This window comes from Pseudophryne corroboree, chromosome 9 (genome assembly GCF_028390025.1).
Source record: "Pseudophryne corroboree isolate aPseCor3 chromosome 9, aPseCor3.hap2, whole genome shotgun sequence".
NCBI classification, from domain to species: Eukaryota; Metazoa; Chordata; class Amphibia; order Anura; family Myobatrachidae; genus Pseudophryne; species Pseudophryne corroboree.
Window position 1 is genome coordinate 117,436,811 of NC_086452.1, and position 23,934 is coordinate 117,460,744.

Consider the following 23,934-nt stretch of genomic DNA (forward strand, 5'->3'; position numbering starts at 1 on the left):
AGCATTATCGACACTCACTTTTTTCTCACTCCTCATTATCTCCTATATAATAGCCTTGTGATTCTGTGCCTGGCCCTCTAATGCTGGGCGGAGTCACGGCTGGATGCAGGCTAGGAACAGTCCCCTCCCTCGGTCCGCCCATCCCCGCCCAGTTCCCTCCCCGTCTCCGCCCAGTCCCTCTTTCCCTCCTCCCTGTACACTCCCTGCACCCTGGTGACACTGCAGCCAGTGAGTCTTGCGGCTGCCGCACACTCCGGAGGTGAATGCCGTGGACGACCTCTGACTGGTGCACCCGCCCCCCTCCCACCCGCGGCACCCACAGCCTTCACAACATCCGCCCCCCACCAGCAGCACACGCCTCCCCATTGTGTGTATAAGTGCCACTGCTACCTGTGGCCATTGTGTGTATAAGTGGTGCTTTTACCTGTGGCCATTGTGTGTATAAGCGCCACTGCTACCTGTGGCCTTTGTGTGTATAAGCGGTGCTGCTAAAAGTGGCCATTGTGTGTGTATAAGTGGTGCTGCTACCTGTGGCCATTGTGTGTATAAGCGGCTCAGCTACCTGTGGCCACTGTGTGTATAAGCGCCTGTTACCTATGGGAATTTTGTGTAGAAGTGACACTGCTACCGGGGGCCATTGTGTGTATAAGCACCACTGCTACCTGTGGCCATTGTGTGTATAAACTGCTTTGCTACCTGTGGACACGTTGTGTATTAGCGGCTCTGCTACCTGTGGGCACTGTGTGTATAAGCGGCTCTGCTACCTGTGGGCGCTGTGTGTATAAGTGGCTCTGCTACCCGTGGGTATTGTGTGTATAAGCGGCTCTGCTACCTGTGGGTATTGTGTGTGTGTGTGTGTGTGTGTATAAGCGGCTCTGCTACCTGTGGGTATTGTGTGTATAAGCTGCCCTGCTACCTCTGGCCACTGTGTGGATACGTGGCTCCGTTACCTGTGGCCATTGTGCGTATAAGCGGCTCAGCTACCTGTGTCCATTGTGTGTATACGCGGCTCTAATACCTGTGACCACTGTGTGTGTAAGCTGCGCTGCATACACTAGCAGTATATACTACACTATGTTATTCATTGTGCCCTGCGGCCACTCTTCACGCCCTCACAAAGGGCTACGCCCCCTTGACAATCGCACGCCCTTCCCCCTTGCAATATTTACCCACTAGCATAAACTTTTTTTGCAGGTAATACTCCATATAATAACAATTATAGCACAGTTGAAGCCCGTGCAGGGGTTAACGGGTCGTAGCCTCTTGCAATGGTATTTTCTGTCTAACACCTTGCCTCTCTTTATCCTCTCCCTACCACCCTGACTCGACCTATCCTTTACCAATCGCACAGCGTTTCTGTACATTCCCTTTTTCCCCCCTTACGCCTCTCTATTTTTTCTCAACCGGACCCAATTTCTGTATGCCCTCTATACAGCCCTGCATTCCTGAATCTGATATCTACCAGCCTGCATATGTTCAAAGGCGTGCAGGGGTTAACGGGGCGTAGCCCCTAACGACGGTGTGAAGAGCGCCCGTAGGGTGCGATGAATCACCTAGTACATTTATATTTCTATAATACACTGTGCAATTGTATATGTAAATCACAACCAGCAGAGGATTGCAATTTGGGCTTAATCAATTTATTACTCTAGGATCTGCCCACTTCCCATTTATTGTTCCATCCTCTCCAGTGCCCTACTATCTTTTCTGGACTCTCACCAACGATTCAGAGGTATCCAACCTCTGTCTAACATTGACAGCAGATCCATTTATCAGTCTCTTTTGATTTCCCACTGTCATCACTCATACTTCTTCCTTGTCAGTTCGTGAACTCTCATCAGTGATCCCGAGCAACAAAGATCATTTACCCCAATTCTACTACCATACCACACTGGAAACGCCCGAATCCATCTGATCTTGGAAGCTAATCAGTGTTGGGCTGAGCCTGTACTCGGGTGGGAGACTCCTGAGGAAGACCCAGTTTAGTAGAGTATATCTATGATCTACATCCTCAATGCCTAACACTGACAGCAGATTCACCTCTCCTATCTGGTTTCATTCTGTCTCTTATCTAGTCTATGTGGCGGCTAATGATCTCTTGTTTTAACAAGTATACGCTCATAATTGGTGCTCAGGCACACAAGTGATTTTTTGACCGTTACTTATGTAAAGTCATGTACAGGCTTACGGTTGAATATATTATATCCCCTTTATTAAGGACAATTTCTAACGAAATCCAGACCTATCCTAGACAGCATATATTTGTTATTTAATGCTTACTATTGTTACTATTGTTATTGTTATTAATACACCAAACTACATATATTTTTATTGTGATACTAATAAAATCCAATTAATTTTAACAATCTCTATCCTTAATATCTCAATTGATATTTTCAACAATTAAGAGTGCACCCACAAAAGAGTCTTCTTCTTCTCTCCTTTCTCGTCGACTTAGTTCAATACTGACTCGGGGTGCACCACCAAAGTTAATATGGAATAGAAAACATGGTTTTTCTTTACTTCTATCATTCTATTTTGGTATTTATAATTCAATACATTACTATCTAATTAACCTGTGCGGTATACTCCCAGTGTAAACTTGCTGTGTAACTTGCCTGAGGTGGAAATAAAGTAAATTGGACTGTACTCTGTCTATGTGGTTCTGTCACAAAAGATTACTGAGATACGCTGAAAGGGCTTTTATATAGTCTATATTTGTCACTCAGTAACGAACATGGGGGGTAATTCCAAGTTGATCGCAGCAGGATTTTTGTTAGCAGTTGGGCAAAACCATTTGCACTGCAGGGGAGGCAGATATAACATATGCAGAAAGAGTTAGATTTGGGAGGTTTATTTTGTTTCTGTGCAGGGTAAATACTGGCTGCTTTATTTTTACACTGCAAATTAGATTGCAGATTGAACACACCACACCCAAATCTAACTCTCTCTGCACATGTTAAATCTGCCTCCCCTGCAGTGCACATGGTTTTGCCCAACTGCTAACAAAAATCCTGCTGCGATCAACTTGGAATTACCCCCATCAATGCTTAAGGTATTTTTGAAACATAACTTAAATTTTGCAGTGACGGCAGAATATCTGGTTCGTAGATGGAAACAATGTTGATTTTGCACACGGTAGAGCATTTTTTGGGAACTGTGCATGCATCTATATCGCACTGCGCATCTGCTGTGATGATCTTGCGATGGCAGTTGTAGAGAGGATTTATTCACAAAGTGATTGACAGTAAGGGACAGTTTGTTGGAAGGTAACAGGGAATTAGTGGCTCAGTTGAAGCCATTTCCGTGGTGTGTCACAGCTTCTGACTGCGATCCCGTACAGCTACAATGCCTTCGGTGTCTTAATTCCAGCTGCCATGCTGCATAACCATGAATAGCTACAGTATTTGACCAATAGGTATCCGATGGTTGCATCTTTGTAAGCAAACTGTGCTTGCAGATGCCTTCAGCGGGTGCCTCAATACAAATCCCAATGGTTGTGACATTTGCATATTTGCGTACAGTCTTGCAGCTGTGATGGCATTTGCATACATCTCTGCATCAGGCCCCCAGGGACCAAAGATGACTGTCGATGGCAGATTGGGGGTTTTAGAGCTGCTTTAGATCACGCCTTTTTCAACCAAAGCAAACAGGAGCAATTAGGCATTTAATATGTCTCCTGACATGGGTCTTTAGAATTCATGTACCATACTGCTGTGATCACATCCTGGATGAGCTTGTTGGTTCCAAGAGCATGTCAGCTTTTCTCAATTATATCACATTTAGAAAAAAAACAGACTATTATCTGTTGGACAGCATATGGAGTTAAGTGCAGGTGCTCAATGAGTAGAACGGCTGGGTGCCATCATTCTGCTTGGATTTTTATTCACTCTCAATAAGAAGCTGTTTCTTTCAGCTGCATTGATTACATGGCAGGGTCCAAGCAATCTGAAGATTGGAACAGACAGAATCTACGGCATGTGAGCATTAGGATTCTTCCGAAGAACAGTTTTTAAAGATTGGAACAGAGAAGCAGAGTGATGGCGTCAATCCCTTATCCTCATAGAGCACCTGCACTTATCTCCATAAGCTGTCCCATAGATAATAGTGGGATCATCTAGGCTGTGATGACAGCAGTGTGGTACATGAATAGTAAACATCCAATTAAGTGTTTGCATAGGGGAAAGCATGCTGAGAGTTGAGGATTTGGGTATTGGTGCAGGGGCTCCGTTATCGCGGCAGGACCAACTCTCATTATAGATAATGGTAGAGCAGCTGTATTCCAGTGAAATAATGGTAGAACAGCAGTGTTAGACTGACAGACCATCACTATTTGGCACTAGTCTATAAATGGGATTACAGATGTGTCCTTATACATGGACTGTGTCTTCCGTCTCGCTAAATAACCTCTCTCGCCGCAGCAGTTCCCGAACAACCGGGCCGCGCTGAGTATCTTATTCGCCCAAAATGTGCGTCAATTTGGCACAAATCAACAGGAAGCAACAAAACTACTTTGCTAGACTGCTAATGACGTTATGTTCTCCTTTCAATATTTAACAAACAGCTGTAAACTGTATTACTGTATTGTTTGTACTTAAAGACACATTATTTCCTTTGGAATTGCACCCCCTATCACAGAGGCTATTGTGGTTACGGTTATACTCTTGAGGCAGGGTACAGAGATTGTCAAGTAAAGGCAGAAAATACAGGGCTGGTGCTAGTCATGGGGCACCCAGTAAGAAACTCCTTCATGCCATGTGTAGGTGTCACATGGGCTTTAAAAACACTGGATGAGGGACATTGTCCCTTCTTCAAATGTTTAAGGTGCCCCTGACGCCTTGCGCTACATACTGCTGGCTGCTTCTCCTTGAGGTCATGTGTGGGTTCCACAGGGGCATTAAAAACATTGGGGTGAGTTAAGCTGGGCACACACTTGTCCAATCCTCTGGAGATCTGACTGCTGACCGACTGGTTTGTCCGACATTGAACAAGTGTGTATCCTCCATCAACCAACCCGTTCCCCCAATCCTGGTCGCCTCTCGTTCTGCTGGTTTAAAACTAGGAGACCTGACTAGGAGACCCGACCGCCAACCAATAGTGTAGTTTGTAAGGTGCTGAAACCAGAGCCGGTGCACACCATCAGAGTGGCGGCCGCGCTGTTGCCGGCATCGATGGCGCCAACTTCCCGGTGATATCTTCAGTAAGATGGTGGTGCACATAGAAAGCAAAGACTCGGGCACTGTACAGGAATCTTTGCACTCTAGTGGCTAGCGTCATCTTCCCAAAAATCACTGGGAAGATGGCGCTGGCCGGAGAGCAGGGACCTGCTTCCTGATAAAGTAAGGTAGGAAGCAGGTGCCCTCCCCGAGGACCCCCCCCCCCACCTGTGTTGAAATGGTGCCCCCATGTGGAGCGCGCAAAGCGCCCCCACAATTTTATTATTTTATTAATATTTTAATAGTAAAGGGCGTTACCACGCCCCTATTTTAAGCCACGCCCCTTCACCGAGGCCCGGCGTGACTCTGTACGGCCCTGCTGGCCGCTGCTACTGCAGGACATATTACAAATTTGTTTTCCCGAGAATTGCAGATAGACCATTACTTACATGAGAATACGCTATTAAAAAGAATATTAAAAGAAAAACAAATTCAAAGCATTCAGTATTCCACATATGATCAGAGCTATTCCTCAGGAAAGCAGGCATTACTAATCTTTCGCACTAGCAAAACAAAGATATTTCGTTTTACTCTTCTGGCCACAAAGACCACATGTGACTGCCAGTCTGCTTCATTGAAATTTCTGCATGAAATGAATGCACCTATTAACCACAGACAAAATGATGTTTCCTGTTGGTTAATGTCTGCTATAAAGTACTTTCAGAGCATAATTAATTTGTCTGCATATCAGCAGAGTGCAGCATTTTCTTTGTCAGTGGTTACATATTCTTCACTATTATTAATATGTCAGACCTTTGCCAGTTCCTGGCATTCACACGTGCGGATAAACCATTCACTGAGGCTGTTCCAGAAATCCTGTAGAATAAATAAGATTATGTTATCGGTCATGATGTTCGCGCAGCTGAATAAGATTCAGATTACACAGCTGACCAACGGAAGCGAGGCCAGGAGGTCTGTGTGGTGAGTCGGTGACACACAGGCTCTTGGCTCTCCCCTCCCAGAAAATGGGGGGGGGGGGTGGGGTGGTGGCACCTGCCCCCGTTTCAAGGAACACAGGCTTCTCCCCTTAATGCTATGGGCGACATTACAAGGCCTGTTCTGCACATTCGCAGAGCAGACCTTGCGCAGCTGCAGATTACACATAATTGGAGATCTGCATGTTCCAGGAGTGCTAGGTATGACATAAGGGTTAGAGAAAGTGCCACAACAGGGCTCTATGCTGCCGTGGGCAGGCCACACCCCCTAAGAGCATGATGTCATGATGCCGAGTAGAGGGGGTGGGGTCGCTAAGCACTGGGATATGCAGCACTGCTTGAAGCATCTTCTTGAGAGCGCTCTGAGCAGCTGTACAGATAGCAGGCTGGCTACTTGGAGCATCCAAAGTAGCTTCGCAAGGCACTGCTGCAGTAATACTGGCTGCAGGTGCGGTGTCGGCACCCTGCTAGGCAGGAGCAAGGGCCATGGGCAGTGATGTTACAACCACACAGCTCACACACCCCTAGTTTATGAACATGGTGACAGTTACCATTAGAATTAGTGTTAGGATTACCGTTAGGCTTGGCGTTAGGGACAGGGGCATATTCATCATGAAAAAATTGGGCAATGAGAATTTTTTGTTTTACATTTTCATTGTATTCTTTCTGAATTTTTTCAGTATTCATCATGCCCCCATAAAATGATCACTTTCAAAAAACAATTTTTTTTTGTTTTTTTAAGAACACCGTTTTATGGAAAGTGATACTTTTTGCCTCTGGCTGCTTGATTAACTCCCCTCACCCCAGCCCCGCCGCCGCCAGCAGCATATTACTGTTGGGCCTGTCCGGTGGCAGAAAGGATCACAGAGCCACTGCAGTGGCACACCCCACTGGAGGCCACTGCAGCCCGGCTACAGAAAGTCACTACAGCCGCAGCAGAAAGGGTCATTGCAGACAATGCCCCAACCCCCCTTCCCTGGCGGCATCTTTTTGCTGGGGCTGCTGCAGAAAAGGTCACTGCAGGTGCAGCACCACCCCCACCCCCGGAAGCATCTCAGGGAGCGCCACAAAACACTCCCCGCCTCCCCTCCCCCTTGCTGTACAAGCTGCCACGTAAATGACGACTTGCGGGCTGTTCTCAGAATGGTGAACAGTTTCTCTGTCCAACTGTACATCCCCTGGGGAGTGTAGAAATTGTGACAATTGAATTAAGGGATGATGAATATGCCCCATAAATGGAAGAATACCACTATGTTGACATGCTAATGATGTCGACATAAGATCCATGTCGCCATGCTGAAGGTCATCATTGTGACTGGCAAAAATATACACCAAGGCAGGGACAGACTGGGGACATTTTTCATCCATGGCATCCGCATACCTCCCAACATTCTTACCAATTGAAGCTGGACACACGCGTGGCAAAGCGCTCCCGAAAAAAGGGCATGGCCTCGGAAAAGGGGCATGGCTTCACGGCGATGCCGCGATTGTAAGCCACGCATCCCTTCTCCGTTACTCAGGGGGCATGCCCAGCGCTCTGTGAGTTCCTGGCATGCCCCGTCTCCCTCTGTCACTTGTGAATGCACACTGTGCACATGCGCACAGCATCTATTTACTGCTGCTCTGCTAAGCAGAGCATCAGTGGCAGGAGCCTCCCAACAAAAAACAGGACTGTCCCGCGAAAATCTGGACATTTGCGAGGTATGCATCAATGTGCGCACGAGATGGGCAAAATGCGAAAAGGGCACGTGTACACTGCTCAAGGGTGTGTGCCGTGAGTCAGGGGGCGTGGGTTCGCGGCACGCCTCCATATTTCTTAGAAACAGGCACTTCGGGTAGTGAGGGTGGACAAACCAGAGAGCCCGGAAGCTGCATTGTGCATGGCCTTCCCGTCTGTCTGTGTGAACAGACCGGCCCACCAGCCTATCGGCCCTTATGCATGTGATTGCAGATTGGCAGTCACGCCCTGCATAGGATACATGGGAAATGCCGAAGATGAAAAGCACAAACTAGTCCTTGTGTATCCCTCTTGCTTACACTACACTCTGTATTGCTCAGTGATAAGTCAGTCCCTCTGACAGAGCTCTGCTACTTGTTCCTAACAAGTAAAATGTGTTTACATGCAGTCTTCAAATCATTAATTCCATCAACATGCTAATTATGTGGTGTAACAAATGGAGCTGTCAGGAATTAACAGGACATGTTAAAAATGAATGTGGTGTTGTACATTGGAAGTAGAAACACAAACAGGATATTTTCTAACTCTTCTACCCACTCATTCACTGCTGGAAACCTGGTAACATAGGACACGTGGGACACAACGCACACTTAAGCCCAGATAAAGGGGTCTATTTACTAAGCCTTGGATTGAGACAAAGTACAGAGTGCCCTAACTAGACATTTTAGCGCTGTGTGCAAGAAACCGCATCAGCGCCCCCCCCACCAAATATAACACAGCAAATGCGTGCCGTAGGCATGCGCCAAAAGTATAGGGGCGTGGATTCATGGAGAAGGGGCATGGCAACATAGCTCCCTTTTACACATTACGGCACGTAGAGTACCCCATTTACACATTACGGCAGGTAGAGTCCCATTTTAGACATTATGACAGTCAGAGTCCCCCTTTTACATAGTACGACAGGTAGAGCCACCTTTTACACATGAGGCAGGTAGAGTCCTCTTTTACATATTAGGCAGGTAAAGCCCCTTTTTACACATTAGGCAGGTAGAGCCCCCTTTTACATATTACAGCAGCAGAGTCCCTTTTTAAACATTAGGCAGCAGAGTCCCCCTTTGTTACATAGCAAAGCTACAGAGCTGTACACATTAGGCAGGGAGTGTGAGAGAGAGTGAGAGTGTGTGTTTTTTTAGTTTTTGGGTTTTTTTTTTTTAGTCCCCTCTGTGGCCGATCCTCTGGTCACATGAATTCCACCCAATGGATCTGAGGTCTAGGGAGAGATGTACTAAGCAGTAAAAAGAGTGGGGAAGTGAGCCAGTGGAGAAGTTGCCCAATCAGCTGCTCTGTATAATTTTATAATATGCAAATTATAAATGTTACTTCAATGCTGATTGGTTGCTATGGGAACGTCTCCACTGGCTCACTTCTCCACACTTTTCACTGCTTAGTACATCTCCCCCTTAGGGGACTATTTACTATGCCTTAGATGGAGATAAAGTCCCAGCCAATCAGCTCCTTACTGCCATGTCACAGCCTGGGTTTTAAAAATGACAGAAGCTGGTTGGCTTGTACAGAGGGAGCTGCGCTCATCTGAGGCGGCTCCATCGCAGGCGTACACTCCCGGCGTGACAAGGCGATCCGTCTGCCTAGTCACGTCGGGAGTGTACAGAGACACTCTCCCATTCATAGAATAGGAGAGCGTCTCCGTCTGGGCACGCGCGCCCGTCCAGACTGCGATGCTCTCCCCTTCTAGTGAATGGGGTGCGTCTCCGTCATGGGCACACGTGCCCAGTTGGAGACAGAGACGCCTGAGTCTTAGGCGCACCTAGGCATAGACAGAGCCACGACTAGCGTAGCTCCATCTGTACTTTATCTCTGTCCAATTTATCTCCATCCAAGGTTTAGTATATAGACCCCTTAAACTGTTGGGAATGGAGCATGCTACTGCCCAGTCTACATATTGGATCCTCCAGGTAAGCTTTGTTCCTTAACCATGGCGGCCACAGCTGTGCACCACTTAGCTCCAGAAGAGACCTGCTCAAAACTGTGGGGCAGGTGTATTAACCTGGAGAAGGTATAAAGAAGTGATAAACCAGTGATAAATGCAAGATGATAAACACACCAATCAGTTCCTAGCTGTTAAGTTACATATTGGAGCTGATTGGCTGGTGCGTTTATCACCTTGCATTTATTACTGGTTTATCACTTCCTTATGCCTTCTCCAGGTAAATACATCTGCCCCTGTGTGCCTAATTCAGACCTGATCAGAGCAGCAAAATGTTTCTGTAATGGGCAAAACCATGTGCAGTGCAGGTGGGGCAAATGTAACATGTGCAGAGAGAGGTAGATTTGGGTGGGTGTGTTGAACCTGAAATCTAAATTGCAATGTAAAAATAAAACAGCCAGTATTTACCCTGCACAGAAACAAAATAACCCACCCAAATCTAACTGATCTAGAGCAAACTGTTACGCGACTGAGGGAGAGAACGGTGGAGGAGTTGCAGGGGGGGACACCGGTAGACGAGGATAATCGGGTAGCTAGCTGGGTAACTGTTAGAAGGTAGATAAAGAGGAGGAGGCACGACATCTCTGAACTACCAAACCCGAACAAATTTGCCCGATTGGACGAAGATTTGGTGGATGATAGCGAGCCGGAGGAGACTGTTCCCTCTAACAACCAGAGGAGTGGTCCTTCTGGCTCGGATGGGATGAAAGAGAGAGAGGTACCCAGGTAGGGGACTCTATCATCAGGAAGACAGATAGGGCAATATGCTACCGATCGCGATCGCCGTACGGTCTGTTGTCTCCCGGGTGCTCGGGTGCAGCACATCGCGGACCGGGTGATAGATTGTTGGGAGGGACTGGGAAGGACCTGGCGGTCTTGGTGCACATTGGCACCAACGACAAAGTTAGTGGTAGGTGGGATGTCCTTAAGAAAGATTATAGGGATTTAGGCCAGAAACGAAAGGCATCTAAGGTAATATTCCCCGAAATACTACCTGTTCCACGTGATAGCTCAGGGAGGCAGAAGGAGATTAGGGAGGTAAATGTGTGGCTTAGAGACTGGTGTAGGAAGGAGGGGTTTGTGTTCTTGGAACACTGGGTGGACTTCTCAGTCAGGCGCCATCTTTTTTGTCGCGATGGATTGCACCTGAATGAGGAAGGGGCTGCGGTGCTGGGGGGAAGGATATTTGGAAGGTTGGAGGAGCTTTTAAACTAGGTGTCTGGGGGGAGGATTTACCTAGAAACTATGTGTCATGCAGTGAGAATAGTAAAGATGGTGGTAGTGAACTAAATTGGGGTGGAGAAAGAGCAGCCGGCAAGGATACTTACATGGGTACTAAAAAGGGTAGAAACAATGATAATGCCAAAATATTAACTAACAACAATTGTGGTTCATCTTTACAGCATATTGAAATTGATATAAGTAGCAAAAGGGATAAGTATGTAAGTAACTTAAGGGAAAATTCTTATGATGGGGTGGAGGGCTTAGAAGGACTAAATGGGTGGATCAAAAGGAATAGTAAGTATGATGGGGGAGGAGAGGGAGCGAGGAGAAGAACTGGCAGTAGAAGAAACTCTAGGGAGGCACTTGTAAACCATGACAGGATACCCTTAATAAAACAAACTGACAAGGGAAACACTAAGATAAAATGTATACTTGCGAATGCAAGAAGCCTAGCAGGTAAAATGGGGGAATTGGAATTGTTAGCATCAAAGCTCAGTATGATATTATAGGTATTACAGAAACATGGTGGGACGACTCTCACGATTGGGTTGCAAACTTGGAGGGGTACGGTATTCTCTTTTCAGAAGGGACAGGGCTAACAAAAGAGGTGGAGGTGTGTGTTTTTATATCTCTTAAACCGTACTTAAAGGAGGTTAGTTATGAGGGGACTAGGGATAACGTCGAGTCATTATGGGTTGAAATCTCAAGTGGGGGTATAGATGCAAAAAAACTAGTCATAGCTACGTGCTACAAATAGCCGGATATTAGCATACATGAGGAAGAACAACTCTTGCGGCAAATTGAAAAGGCTGCGGGATTGGGAGACATCCTACTGATGGGGGATTTTAATTATCTTGACATAAACTGGAGTAATGATTCATGTGTTAAAGCTAGGGGCAACAGGTTTTTAAATACGTTACAGGATCACTATTTGTCTCAATTAGTCAAGGATCCAACCAGAGGTAAAACTACTCTGGATCTAGTAATTACTAATAATGTGGACATTATATCAAGCATGAAAGTTGGGGAGACCTTGGGTAACAGTTATCACTATATGATCACATTCAACATCATTTTCAAGAAACATCACTACAAGGGATCAACCAAAATATTTAACTTTAGGAAGGCTAACTTCAATATGCTGAGAGGTGCACTTAATGACATTGACTGGAAAGACTTGTTTGATGGCAAGAACACTACGGAAAAGTGTTGTTAAATAGCAATATTGAAAAATTCATTCCCATGGGCAGCAAACACAGAAGTACCAAACTCAAACCAATGTGGCTTAATAAGAAGGTCAAGAAAGTAATGAATAATAAGAAGCGTGCTTTCAAAGCATTTAAATCTAATGGAACGGAGGAGTCTTTTCAGTACTACAGGGAATGCAATAAAAAAATGCAAAAAAGCAATAAGAGCAGCTAAAATTGAAAATGAAAAGCAAATCGCTATAGAGAGCAAAAACAATCCTAAAAAGTTTTTTAAATACATAAACAGTAAAAGGTTAAGAAAGGAGAACGTAGGTCCATTAAAAGATGAATTTGGTGTATTGATAAATGATAACGAAACAAAAGCGGAAATACTAAACACATTTTTTTCATCAGTGTTCACTAGAGAAGAAGCGACGATGGGAGTAGTGCATAACGATAGTAAAAGCAAGGATTCCTGGCTAGATACTTGTTTAAGTGAGGAGGTAGTCCGGGAGAGACTAAGCAAAATGAAGATTAATAAATCACCTGGACCTGGTGGACTTCACCCGAGGGTTCTTATGGAGCTTAGGTCACAACTAGCAAGACCCCTATACTTGATTTTCAATAGTTTTATTAGATCAGGCATGGTACCTTTGGACTGGTGTATAGCTGAGGTAGTGCCATTATTTAAAAAGGGATCTAAAAATCATCCAAGAAATTACAGACCAGTCAGTTTGACATCTATAGTGGGGTAATTATTGGAGGGAATTTTAAGGGATAGCATACAGGAGTAGCTGCATGCCGCTAGATTTATTAGCAAGAACCAGCATGAGTTTGTAAGGGACAGATCATGTCAAACTAACTTAGTTAGCTTCTATGAGGAAGTGAGCGACAATCTTGACCAAGGAAAAGCAGTGGATGTGGTATACTTAGATTTTGCAAAAGCCTTTGATACCGTGCCTCACAGGAGACTGATCATCAAATTAAAGGAGCTTGGTCTAGGAAAAACTATTTGTACATGGATAAGTAATTGGCTGGATAACAGGGTACAGAGAGTAGTGGTCAATAGGATGTCCTCCAGCTGGGCACCAGTAGTCAGCGGAATACCACAAGGGTCCATACTTGGGCCATTACTGTTCAACATATTTATCAACGACCTGGAAATAGGCCTGGAAAGCACAGTGTCAATCTTTGCAGGTGATACTAAATTGTGTAAGGTAATGAATTCTGAAATAGATGTGGAGTCTCTACAGAACGACTTATCTAAACTTGAAATCTGGGCGTCTAAATGGAAAATGGGATTCAATATATAAAAATGCAAAGTTATGCACTTCGGGAACAAAAACAAACTTGCAACATACATATTAAATGGGGGAAATCTAGGGGTAACAGTATTGGAAAAAGATTTAGGGGTACTGATTGATAATAGGCTAAACAACCGTACACAATGTCAAAGTGCAGCAAAGAAGGCAAGTAAAGTGCTAGCGTTCATAAAACGGGGTATTGAGACACGGGACAAGAGTGTAATCCTGCCGCTGTACAAATCATTGGTACGTCCGCACGTGGAATATTGTGTTCAATTTTGGGCACCACATTATAAAAAAGATATCTGTGAACTCAAAAGGATTCAAAGGCGTGCTACTAAATTGATTAAAGGGCTAGAGGGACTGGAGTATGAAGAAAGGCTCACTAGGTTGAAACTGTATACACTAGAAAAGAGGCGTCTAAGAGGAGACATTATCAATATCTTCAAATATATAAAAAGAAATTACAAAGAGTAATCAGAGGAATTGTTTATTAAAAGAACTCTGTATAAGACGCAAGGTCACTCACTGAGGCTTGAGGAGAGAAAATTCCATATGCTACGTAGGAAAGGGTTCTTCACTGTTAGGGCAATAAGGATCTGGAATTCCCTGCCAGTGAAGGTGGTAATGGCGGACCATATATATGTATTTAAAAACGGATTGGATAAATTTCTGACTGATAAAGATATCCAAGGTTATAACATTTAAAATATTGACATTTTCAATCTGGGAGGAACATGATATTCAGTTGTTAACTAAACATAAATCATTATTTCAATTGGGACATTATAATGAACTCGGCTTAAGACAGATTGCAGGTTGAGCCTGATGGGCATTTTGCCTCTTTTCAACCTCATTAACTATGTAACTATGTAACTCTCTCTGCACATGTTATATCTGCCCCGCCTGCAGTGCACATGGTTTTGTCCATTAGAGAAAAATGTTGCTGCTGTGATCAGGTCTGAATTAGGTTCTGTGTTTCCAGTATCCTGCACTGCTGCTTGCATCATACCACCTGATGAGCTCTAAAACAGTGGTTCTTAACCTCTGTCCTCAAGTACCCCCAACAGTTCATGTTTTCCAGGTCTCCTCACAGGATTGCAAGTGAAATAATTTGTTCCACCTGTGGGTCTTTTATAATGTGTCAGTGAGTAATGAATATACCTGTTCAACTGCTAGGTGACCTGGAAAACATGAACTGTTGGGGGTACTTGAGGACCGAGGTTGAGAATCACTGCTCTAAAACACCCTCCTCCTCTCCATCCAAACCATTATGCAACACAGTGAGACTACCTCATCTGACTTTCAATAAACCTCTCCACTGGTTAAGCAACTGGGCAGTGGCAGCCGCTGGTGTGTACAGTAACTTTGCCACATCAACAAACCTGTACACACACACAAACAAGTACAGCAGGGAGATCCACAAGTTTTATGTGAAATGTAAGCTAAGTGTGTATGTGTGAAAGAGGTACATACTATTGCCCTTATTTATCAATGAGTGACCACTTTCACTGTGAGTGATAAATTGCACCAGCCAACCTGTTCCTAACTGTATTTTTTAAACACACTCTGTAACATGGAAGTTAGAAGCTGATTGGCTGGTGCAATATATCACTCTCATTAAAATGTATCACTCATTGATAAATAAGGGCATAACATTTTAATGAATTAAATAGAAAATATACAAACTGTTGCCCTTATTTATCATTGAGTGATAAATTTCACTTTGAGTGATAAATTGCACCATCCAATCAGCTCCTAACTTCCATATCACAGGCTGTGTTTGAAAAATTACAGTTAGGAGGTGATTGGCTGGTGCAATTTATCACTCACAGTGAAATTTATCACTCATTGATAAAAAAGGCCATGTGTTTCCTAAACTTTCAATAATATTCTATCAAGTAAAGCAGTGGATCTCAACCCTCAAGTATCCCCAACTGATCATGTTTTAAGGACTTCTGTGTGTGGAAACACGTGGGATTAATTACAGACCCTGCACAATAGAGTAACTCACCTGTGCATGATTAAACAAATCCACAAAACATGACCTGTTGGTGCATACTTGCCTACTTTAAAAAAAGCATTTCAGGGAGACTGTGAAAGCAACGCCCAGCGTTAAAGTGGATGTGTACTGGTCCGAGACGTGTGACATAAAATTGACTTGCATCCAAATGTAAATGAGCCCAAAGCATTTACATAGTTTGGCACACTGATTGGATATAGTTTATACTAGGAGATTCAGTCAATATATCGGCTGTTGGGATCCTGGCGCTCAGGAGACCAATGCCGGAATCCCGACGGCTGGTGAAATACAGGTGCACGGAATCCTGACACACACTTGGTATTCCCACTCAGTTGGTGGGTCCACGCCACCAACCGAGTGGAAATAGAACCTGTCGCGAGTGAAGCGAGCCACCAGGCCCAATGCATGGCGAGTGTAGCAAGTCCACGAGGGGACTCACTGCCTCTGTGCCGGGATTCTGGCAGACGGGATGCCGCTGACTGTATAGTGAAAGCCAGCATCCTGTCTGCCGGGATATCATATGTATCCCTATACTAGTTACCAGCCAGGCAAAATGATGAAGCTACATAATAGTAATATCAGAGCCTTAAGCTGTGCGACCAGACAGAGCAACATTTGAATTTCTCTGTTGGGTGCCATCTTGTGGCCGCCGCACAAAAAGATTAAATTTTCCCCATCGAGGTGAGGAGCAGCGTTAGCTTTTTATTATATAGAATTTCATATAAGTGGCCACAAGAAGCCTTATTCGAAAATTGCATGTGCCTTGTAATCGATGCAGCACTGATGGTCCCATTTAAATGTATTTATCTCTGATTTATTTTTTTATATGTAATGCTGGGTACACACTAGTAGAAATATCTGCAGATCAATTGATCTGCAGATATATCTATAGACGAACCAGGCAGTGTGTTGTGCACACACACTGCTTGATCGGTTTGGACTGACCTCATGAACTTTACATGTCCCCGCCAGTTCAGCTGTCAATCACCACCGGAGTCTGCAGCAAGTGTACATGTGGTCGACAGCACGATGTGCCAACATATCGTTAGATATATTGCCCATCGACTGTGCTAAAAGGCCAACGCGATATGTCTGTGAACGATTGCGTTTAGACATACCGTTCATACACACTGGCGATGGTCCCAATATATAAGCCTTTCAATAGAACGGCCGATACGATATATCGGCCAGTGTGTGTACCCACCATTAGATGCAATCAGGGAGATTCGTACACTCTTCAAGGAGTCAGGGAGATTGCTACTATTTCAGGGAGTCTCCCTGGCATCCAGGGAGAGTTGGCAAATATGTTGGTGGTACTGGAGGATTGAAGTTGGTGATACAGGTTGAGTATCCCATATCTAAAATGCTTGGGACCAGAAGTATTTTGGATATTGGATTTTTCCGTATTTTGGAATAATTGCATACCATAATGAGATCATGGCGATTGGACCTAAGTCTAAGCACAGAATGCATTTATGTCCATATACACCTTATACACAGCCTGAAGGTCATTTTAGCCAAACTTTTTAATAACTTTGGGGGTAATTCAGACCTGATTGCTGCTGAGCTTTTCACACAGTGGGTGATCATGTACTAACTGCACATGCGTATGCAACGCAATGCACACGCATGTCGGACAGCAACCAAGAGCACTGTCGGTCAGTGACGGGAAGGTTCGAAAAATCCGATCGCACGGGCGTTCTCAAGGTGATTGACAGGCGGAAGCTGTTTGTGGGTGGTAACCGTTTATTGGTAAAACGCAGGTGTTCCCAAGCGTTTTAAGGGAGGGTTTTCAACGTCAGGCCCCGATCAGCCTGTTATGATGGCACTGTAGGAGTAAGTCCTGGGCTTCGCAAAGACTGCACACACTGGATTTTAGCAGCTCAGCATTCAAAATAGGATCACACAATTGCAAGGCGAATTTACACTCCCCATGGAGGCAGCGAGTATCTGAATGCAGGGCCTTACAGTTTGTAGCCCAGCGATCAGATCTGAATTACCCCCCTTGTGCATTAAATAAAGTTTGTGTACATAGGGCCTAATTCAGACCTGATTGCCCCTCTACGAATTTGCAGAGGGTTGCGATCAGATAGTTGCCGCCCAGACAGAGTAAAAATCTGCCCCGTGCAAGTCTGCATACGCCGTGCGAAAAGCTTTGCAAACGCCGGTCAGCTGCAAATTCATTTGCAACTCACTCACCATCAAATGATTTTTCCTGCCTGTGCAGTCTGTGCGTAGCCCAGGACCTACTCCTCCAGTGCGATAGAAACAGACTGATCGGGTCCGGACTAGCTGACGTCACACACCCTCCCTGATAACGCTTGGGAACACCTGTGTTTTTCATGACACTCCCAGAAAACGGCCTCTTACCACCCCCAAACATTTGCTTCCTGTCAATCAGCCTGTGTATGCTTAGCAATCAAAAAAGACGCAGGATTTTTTTGCAGTTTGGCTTCGCGCCTGCGCATTAAGATCTGTACGCATGCGCAGTCATTCGATAATTGGACGCTTTGTGATTTTGCACAACAGCGATCAGGTCTGAATTAGCCACATACACACAATTTATGTTTCATATACCCCTTATACACACAGCCTGAAGGTCATTTAATACAATATTTTTTATAACTTTGTGTATTAAACAAAGTTTGTGTACATTGAGCCATCAGAAAACAAAGGTTTCACTATCTCAGTGTCACTGCAAAAATCCTGTATTTCTCTAACGTCCTAAGTGGATGCTGGGGACTCCGTAAGGACCATGGGGATTAGCGGCTCCGCAGGAGACTGGGCACAACTATAAAGAAAGCTTTTAGACTACTGGTGTGCACTGGATCCTCCCACTAAGACCCTCCTCCAGACTTCAGTTAGATTCTTGTGCCCGGCTGAGCTGGATGCACACTAGGGGCTCTCCTCAGCACCTAGAAAGAAAGTATATTTAGGTTTTTTATTTTCAGTGAGATCTGCTGGCAACAGACTCACTGCAGCGAGGGACTAAGGGGAGAAGAAGCGAACCTACCTAACAGGTGGTAGTTTGGGCTTCTTAGGCTACTGGACACCATTAGCTCCAGAGGGATCGACCGCAGGACCCGAACTTGGTGTTCGTTCCCGGAGCCGCGCCGCCGTCCCCCTTACAGAGCCAGAAGCACGAAGAAGGTCCGGAAAATCGTCGGCAGAAGACTTCGGTCTTCACCAAGGTAGCGCACAGCACTGCAGCTGTGCGCCATTGCTCCTCATGTACACCTCACACTTCGGTCACTGATGGGTGCAGGGCGCTGGGGGGGTGGCGCCCTGAGGGCAATAAATAACACCTTGGCTGGCAAAATATACATCATATATAGTCCCAGAGGCTATATAGATGTAAAATTACCCCTGCCAGTATTACAGAAAAAGCGGGAGAAAGTCCGCCGAAAAGGGGGCGGGGCTTCTCCCTCAGCACACTGGCGCCATTTTTCCCTCACAGTTCCGCTGGAAGGAAGCTCCCTGGCTCTCCCCTGCAGTCTAAGAATACTACAGAAGGGTAAAAAAGAGAGGGGGGGCACTAAATTTAGGCGCAGTATAGATATTATATATATGTAATATATATAAAAAAGCAGCTATAGGGAAAACACTCATTGATAGTGTGATCCCAGTGTTATATAGCGCTCTGGTGTGTGCTGGCATACTCTCTCTCTGTCTCCCCAAAAGGCTTTGTGGGGTCCTGTCCTCTGTCAGAGCATTCCCTGTGTGTTTGCGGTGTGTCGGTACGGCTGTGTCGACATGTTTGATGAGGAGGCTTATGTGGAGGCGGAGCAGATGCCTGTAAATGTGATGTCACCCCCTGCGGGGTCGACACCTGAGTGGATGGTGCTGTGGAAGGAATTACGTGATAGTGTCGACTCCTTACATAAAAGGTTTGACGACATACCTAATGTGGGATAGCCGGCTTCTCAGCCTGTGCCTGCCCAGGCGTCTCAAAAACCATCAGGGGCTCTAAAACGCCCGCTACCTCAGATGGTTGACACAGATGTCGACACGGATACTGACTCCAGTGTCGACGACGAAGAGACTAATGTAACTTCCAGTAGGGCCACACGTTACATGATTGAGGCAATGAAAAATGTGTTGCACATTTCTGATGTTACCCCCGGTACCACAAAAAAGGTATAATGTTTGGAGAGAAAAAACTACCAGTAGCTTTTCCTCCGTCTGAAGAGTTAAATGAAGTGTGTGAAGAAGCGTGGGCTTCCCCTGATAAAAAGATGGTAATTTCTAAGAGGTTACTAATGGCGTACCCTTTCCCGCCAGAGGATAGGTCACGCTGGGAAACATCCCCTAGGGTGGATAAAGCGCTCACACGCTTGTCAAAAAAGGTGGCACTACCGTCTCCGGATACGGCCGCCCTGAAGGAATCTGCTGATAGAAAGCAGGAGGCTATCCTGAAATCTATATATACACACACAGGTGTGATACTGAGACCGGCTATAGCTTCAGCCTGGATGTGCAGCGCTGCTGCTGCGTGGTCAGATTCCCTGTCAGAAAATATAGATACCCTAGACAGGGACACTATTTTGCTAAACGTAGAGCATATAAAAGACGCACTTTTATACATGAGGGATGCACAGAGGGATATTTGCCGGCTGGCATCCAAAATTAGTGCAATGTCCATTTCTGCCAGGAGAGGGTTATGGACTCGGCAGTAGACAGGTGATGCAGATTCCAAACGACACATGAAAGTTCTGCCTTATAAGGGTGAGGAATTGTTCGGGGATGGTCTCTCGGACCTCGTTTCCACAGCAACAGCTGGGAAGTCTACATTTTTACCCCATGTTCCCTCACAACCAAAGAAAGCACCGTATTATCAGGTACAGTCCTTTCGGCCCAATAGGGGCAAGCGGGTTAAAGGCGCATCCTTTCTGCCCAGAGGCAGAGGTAGAGGGAAAAAGCTGCAGCATACAGCCAGTTCCCAGGAGCAAAAGTACTCCCCCGCTTCCTCTAAGTCCACAGCATGACGCTGGGGCTCCACAGGCGGAGCCAGGTACGGTGGGGGCCAGTCTCAAAAATTTCAGCAATCGGTGGGCTCGCTCACGGGTGGATCCCTGGATCCTTCAAGTAGTATCTCAGGGGTACAAACTGGAATTCGAGACATCTCCCCCCCCCGCCGTTTCCTCAAATCTGCCTTGCCAACCACTCCCTCAGGCAGGGAGGCAGTGTTACAGGCAATTCAAAAGCTGTATTCACAACAAGTGATAGTAAAGGTGCCCCTACTTCAACAAGGAAGGGGTTACTATTCCACAATGTTTGTGGTACCGAAACCGGACGGTTCGGTGAGACCCATTTTAAATTTGAAATCCTTGAACACATATATAAAAAAAAATTCAAGTTCAAGATGGAATCGCTCAGGGCGGTTATTGCAAGCCTGGACGAGGGAAATTACATGGTATCGCTGGACATCAAGGATGCTTACCTACATGTCCCCATTTACCATCCTCACCAGGAGTACCTCAGGTTTGTGGTACAAGATTGTCATTACCAATTTCAGACGTTGCCGTTCGGTCTCTCCACGGCTCCGAGGGTCTTTACCAAGGTAATGGCGGAAATGATGATACTCCTTCGAAGGAAGGGAGTTTTAATTATCCCGTACTTGGACGATCTCCTGATAAAGGCGAGGTCCAGAGAGCAGTTGTTGATAGGGGTAGCACTATCTCGGGAAGTGCTACAACAGCACGGCTGGATTCTAAACATTCCAAAGTCACAGCTGGTCCCTACGACACGCCTGCTGTTCCTAGGGATGGTTCTGGATACAGAACAGAGAAAAGTGTTTCTCCCGGAGGAAAAGGCCAAGGAGCTGTCATCTCTAGTCAGAGGCCTCTTAAAACCAAAACAGGTGTCGGTGCATCATTGCACGCGGATCCTGGGAAAAATGGTAGCTTCCTACGAAGCGATTCCATTCGGCATGTTTCATGCAAGAACCTTTCAGTGGGACCTGTTGGACAAGTGGTCCGGATCGCATCTTCAGATGCATCGTCTGATAACCCTGTCTCCGAGGACAAGGGTGTCTCTGCTGTGGTGGCTGCAGAGTGCTCATCTTCAAGAGGGCCGCAGATTCGGCATACAGGACTGGGTCCTGGTGACCACGGATGCCAGCCTTCGAGGCTGGGGAGCTGTCACACAAGGAAGAAACTTCCAAGGACTATGGTCAAGTCAGGAGACTTCCCTGCACATAAATATTCTGGAACTAAGGGCCATTTACAATGCCCTAAGTCAGGCAAAACCCCTGCTTCAAAACCAGCCGGTACTGATCCAGTCAGACAACATCACGGCGGTCGCCCATGTAAATCGACAGGGCGGCACGAGAAGCAGGACGGCGATGGCAGAAGCCACAAGGATTCTCCGATGGGCGGAAAATCACGTGTTTGCACTGTCAGCAGTGTTCATTCCGGGAGTGGATAACTGGGAAGCAGACTTCCTCAGCAGGCACGACCTCCACCCGGGAGAGTGGGGACTTCATCCAGAAGTCTTTCAAATGATTGTAAACCAGTGGGAAAAACCACAGGTGGACATGATGGCGTCCCGCCTAAACAAAAAGCTAGAAAAATATTGCGCCAGGTCGAGAGACCCGCAGGCGATAGCTGTGGACGCTCTGGTAACACCGTGGGTGTACCGATCGGTTTATGTGTTCCCTCCTCTTCCTCGCATACCAAAGGTACTGAGGATAATAAGGAGAAAAGGAGTAAGAACTAGAGATGAGCGGGTTCGGTTTCTCTGAATCCGAACCCGCCCGAACTTCATGTTTTTTTACACGGGTCCGAGCGACTCGGATCTTCCCGCCTTGCTCGGTTAACCCGAGCGCGCCCGAACGTCATCATCACGCTGTCGGATTCTCGCGAGGCTCGGATTCTATCGCGAGACTCGGATTCTATATAAGGAGCCGCGCGTCGCGGCCATTTTCACACGTGCATTGAGATTGATAGGGAGAGGACGTGGCTGGCGTCCTCTCCGTTTAGAAATTAAAATAGATAGGAGAGTGAGAGTGAGACACTTCATTTACTTACTGGAGCTTAGGAGGAGTTATACTAGTGACTGATGACCAGTGACCTGACCACCAGTGCAGTTTTATAATTTATTATTATTTAATAATCCGTTCTGTTCTTGTTCTCTGCCTGAAAAAAACGATACACAGTGACTCAGTCACACTCACATACCATATCTGTGCTCAGCCCAGTGTGCTGCATCATCTATGTATAATATCTGACTGTGCTCACACAGCTTAATTGTGGGGGAGACTGGGGAGCAGTTATAGGTTATAGCAGGAGCCAGGAGTACATATTAAACAGTGCACACTTTTGCTGCCAGAGTGCCACTGCCAGTGTGACTGACCACTGACCACTGTGACCAGTGACCTGACCACACTGACCACCAGTATAGTATTTTGTGATTGTCTGCCTGAAAAAGTACACTCGTCGTGTGACTTGTGTGGTGTTTTTTTATTCTATAAAAATTAAAAAACTCATTCTGCTGACAGACAGTGTCCAGCAGGTCCGTCATTATATAATATATACCTGTCCGGCTGCAGTAGTGATATATATATATTTTTTATATCATTATTTATCATCCAGTCTATACTAGCAGCAGACACAGTACGGTAGTTCACGGCTGTAGCTACCTCTGTGTCGGCACTCGGCAGTCCATCCATAATTGTATACCACCTACCCGTGTTTTTTTTTTTCTTTCTTCTTTATACATACTACATCTCATTATCATCCAGTCTATATTAGCAGCAGACACAGTACAGTACGGTAGTCCACGGCTGTAGCTACCTCTGTGTCGGCACTCGGCAGTCCATCCATAATTGTATACCACCTACCCGTGGTTTTTTTTTTTCTTTCTTCTTTATACATTACATACTACATCTTATTATCATCCAGTCTATATTAGCAGCAGACACAGTACGGTAGTCCACGGCTGTAGCTACCTCTGTGTCGGCACTCGGCAGTCCATCCATAATTGTATACCACCTACCCGTGGTTTTTTTTTTCTTTCTTCTTTATACATACTACATCTCATTATCATCCAGTCTATATTAGCAGCAGACACAGTACAGTATGGTAGTCCACGGCTGTAGCTACCTCTGTGTCGGCACTCGGCAGTCCATCCATAATTGTATACCACCTACCCGTGGTTTTTTTTTTCTTTCTTCTTTATACATACTACATCTCATTATCATCCAGTCTATATTAGCAGCAGACACAGTACAGTACGGTAGTCCACGGCTGTAGCTACCTCTGTGTTGGCACTCGGCAGTCCATCCATAATTGTATACCACCTACCCGTGGGTTTTTTTTTCTTTCTTCTTTATACATACTACATCTCATTATCATCCAGTCTA

General features: G+C 45.7%; 1 protein-coding gene and 1 pseudogene across 7 annotated transcripts in view; one reads left to right on the top strand and one right to left on the bottom strand.

The window, feature by feature from the left end:
- CACNA1E (calcium voltage-gated channel subunit alpha1 E) overlaps window positions 1-23,934 on the bottom strand; it is a 1,569,892-nt gene that overhangs the window by 1,362,982 nt on the left and 182,976 nt on the right. The window lies entirely within an intron of this gene.
- On the top strand, window positions 1,874-1,992 carry LOC134964605 (5S ribosomal RNA; annotated as a pseudogene).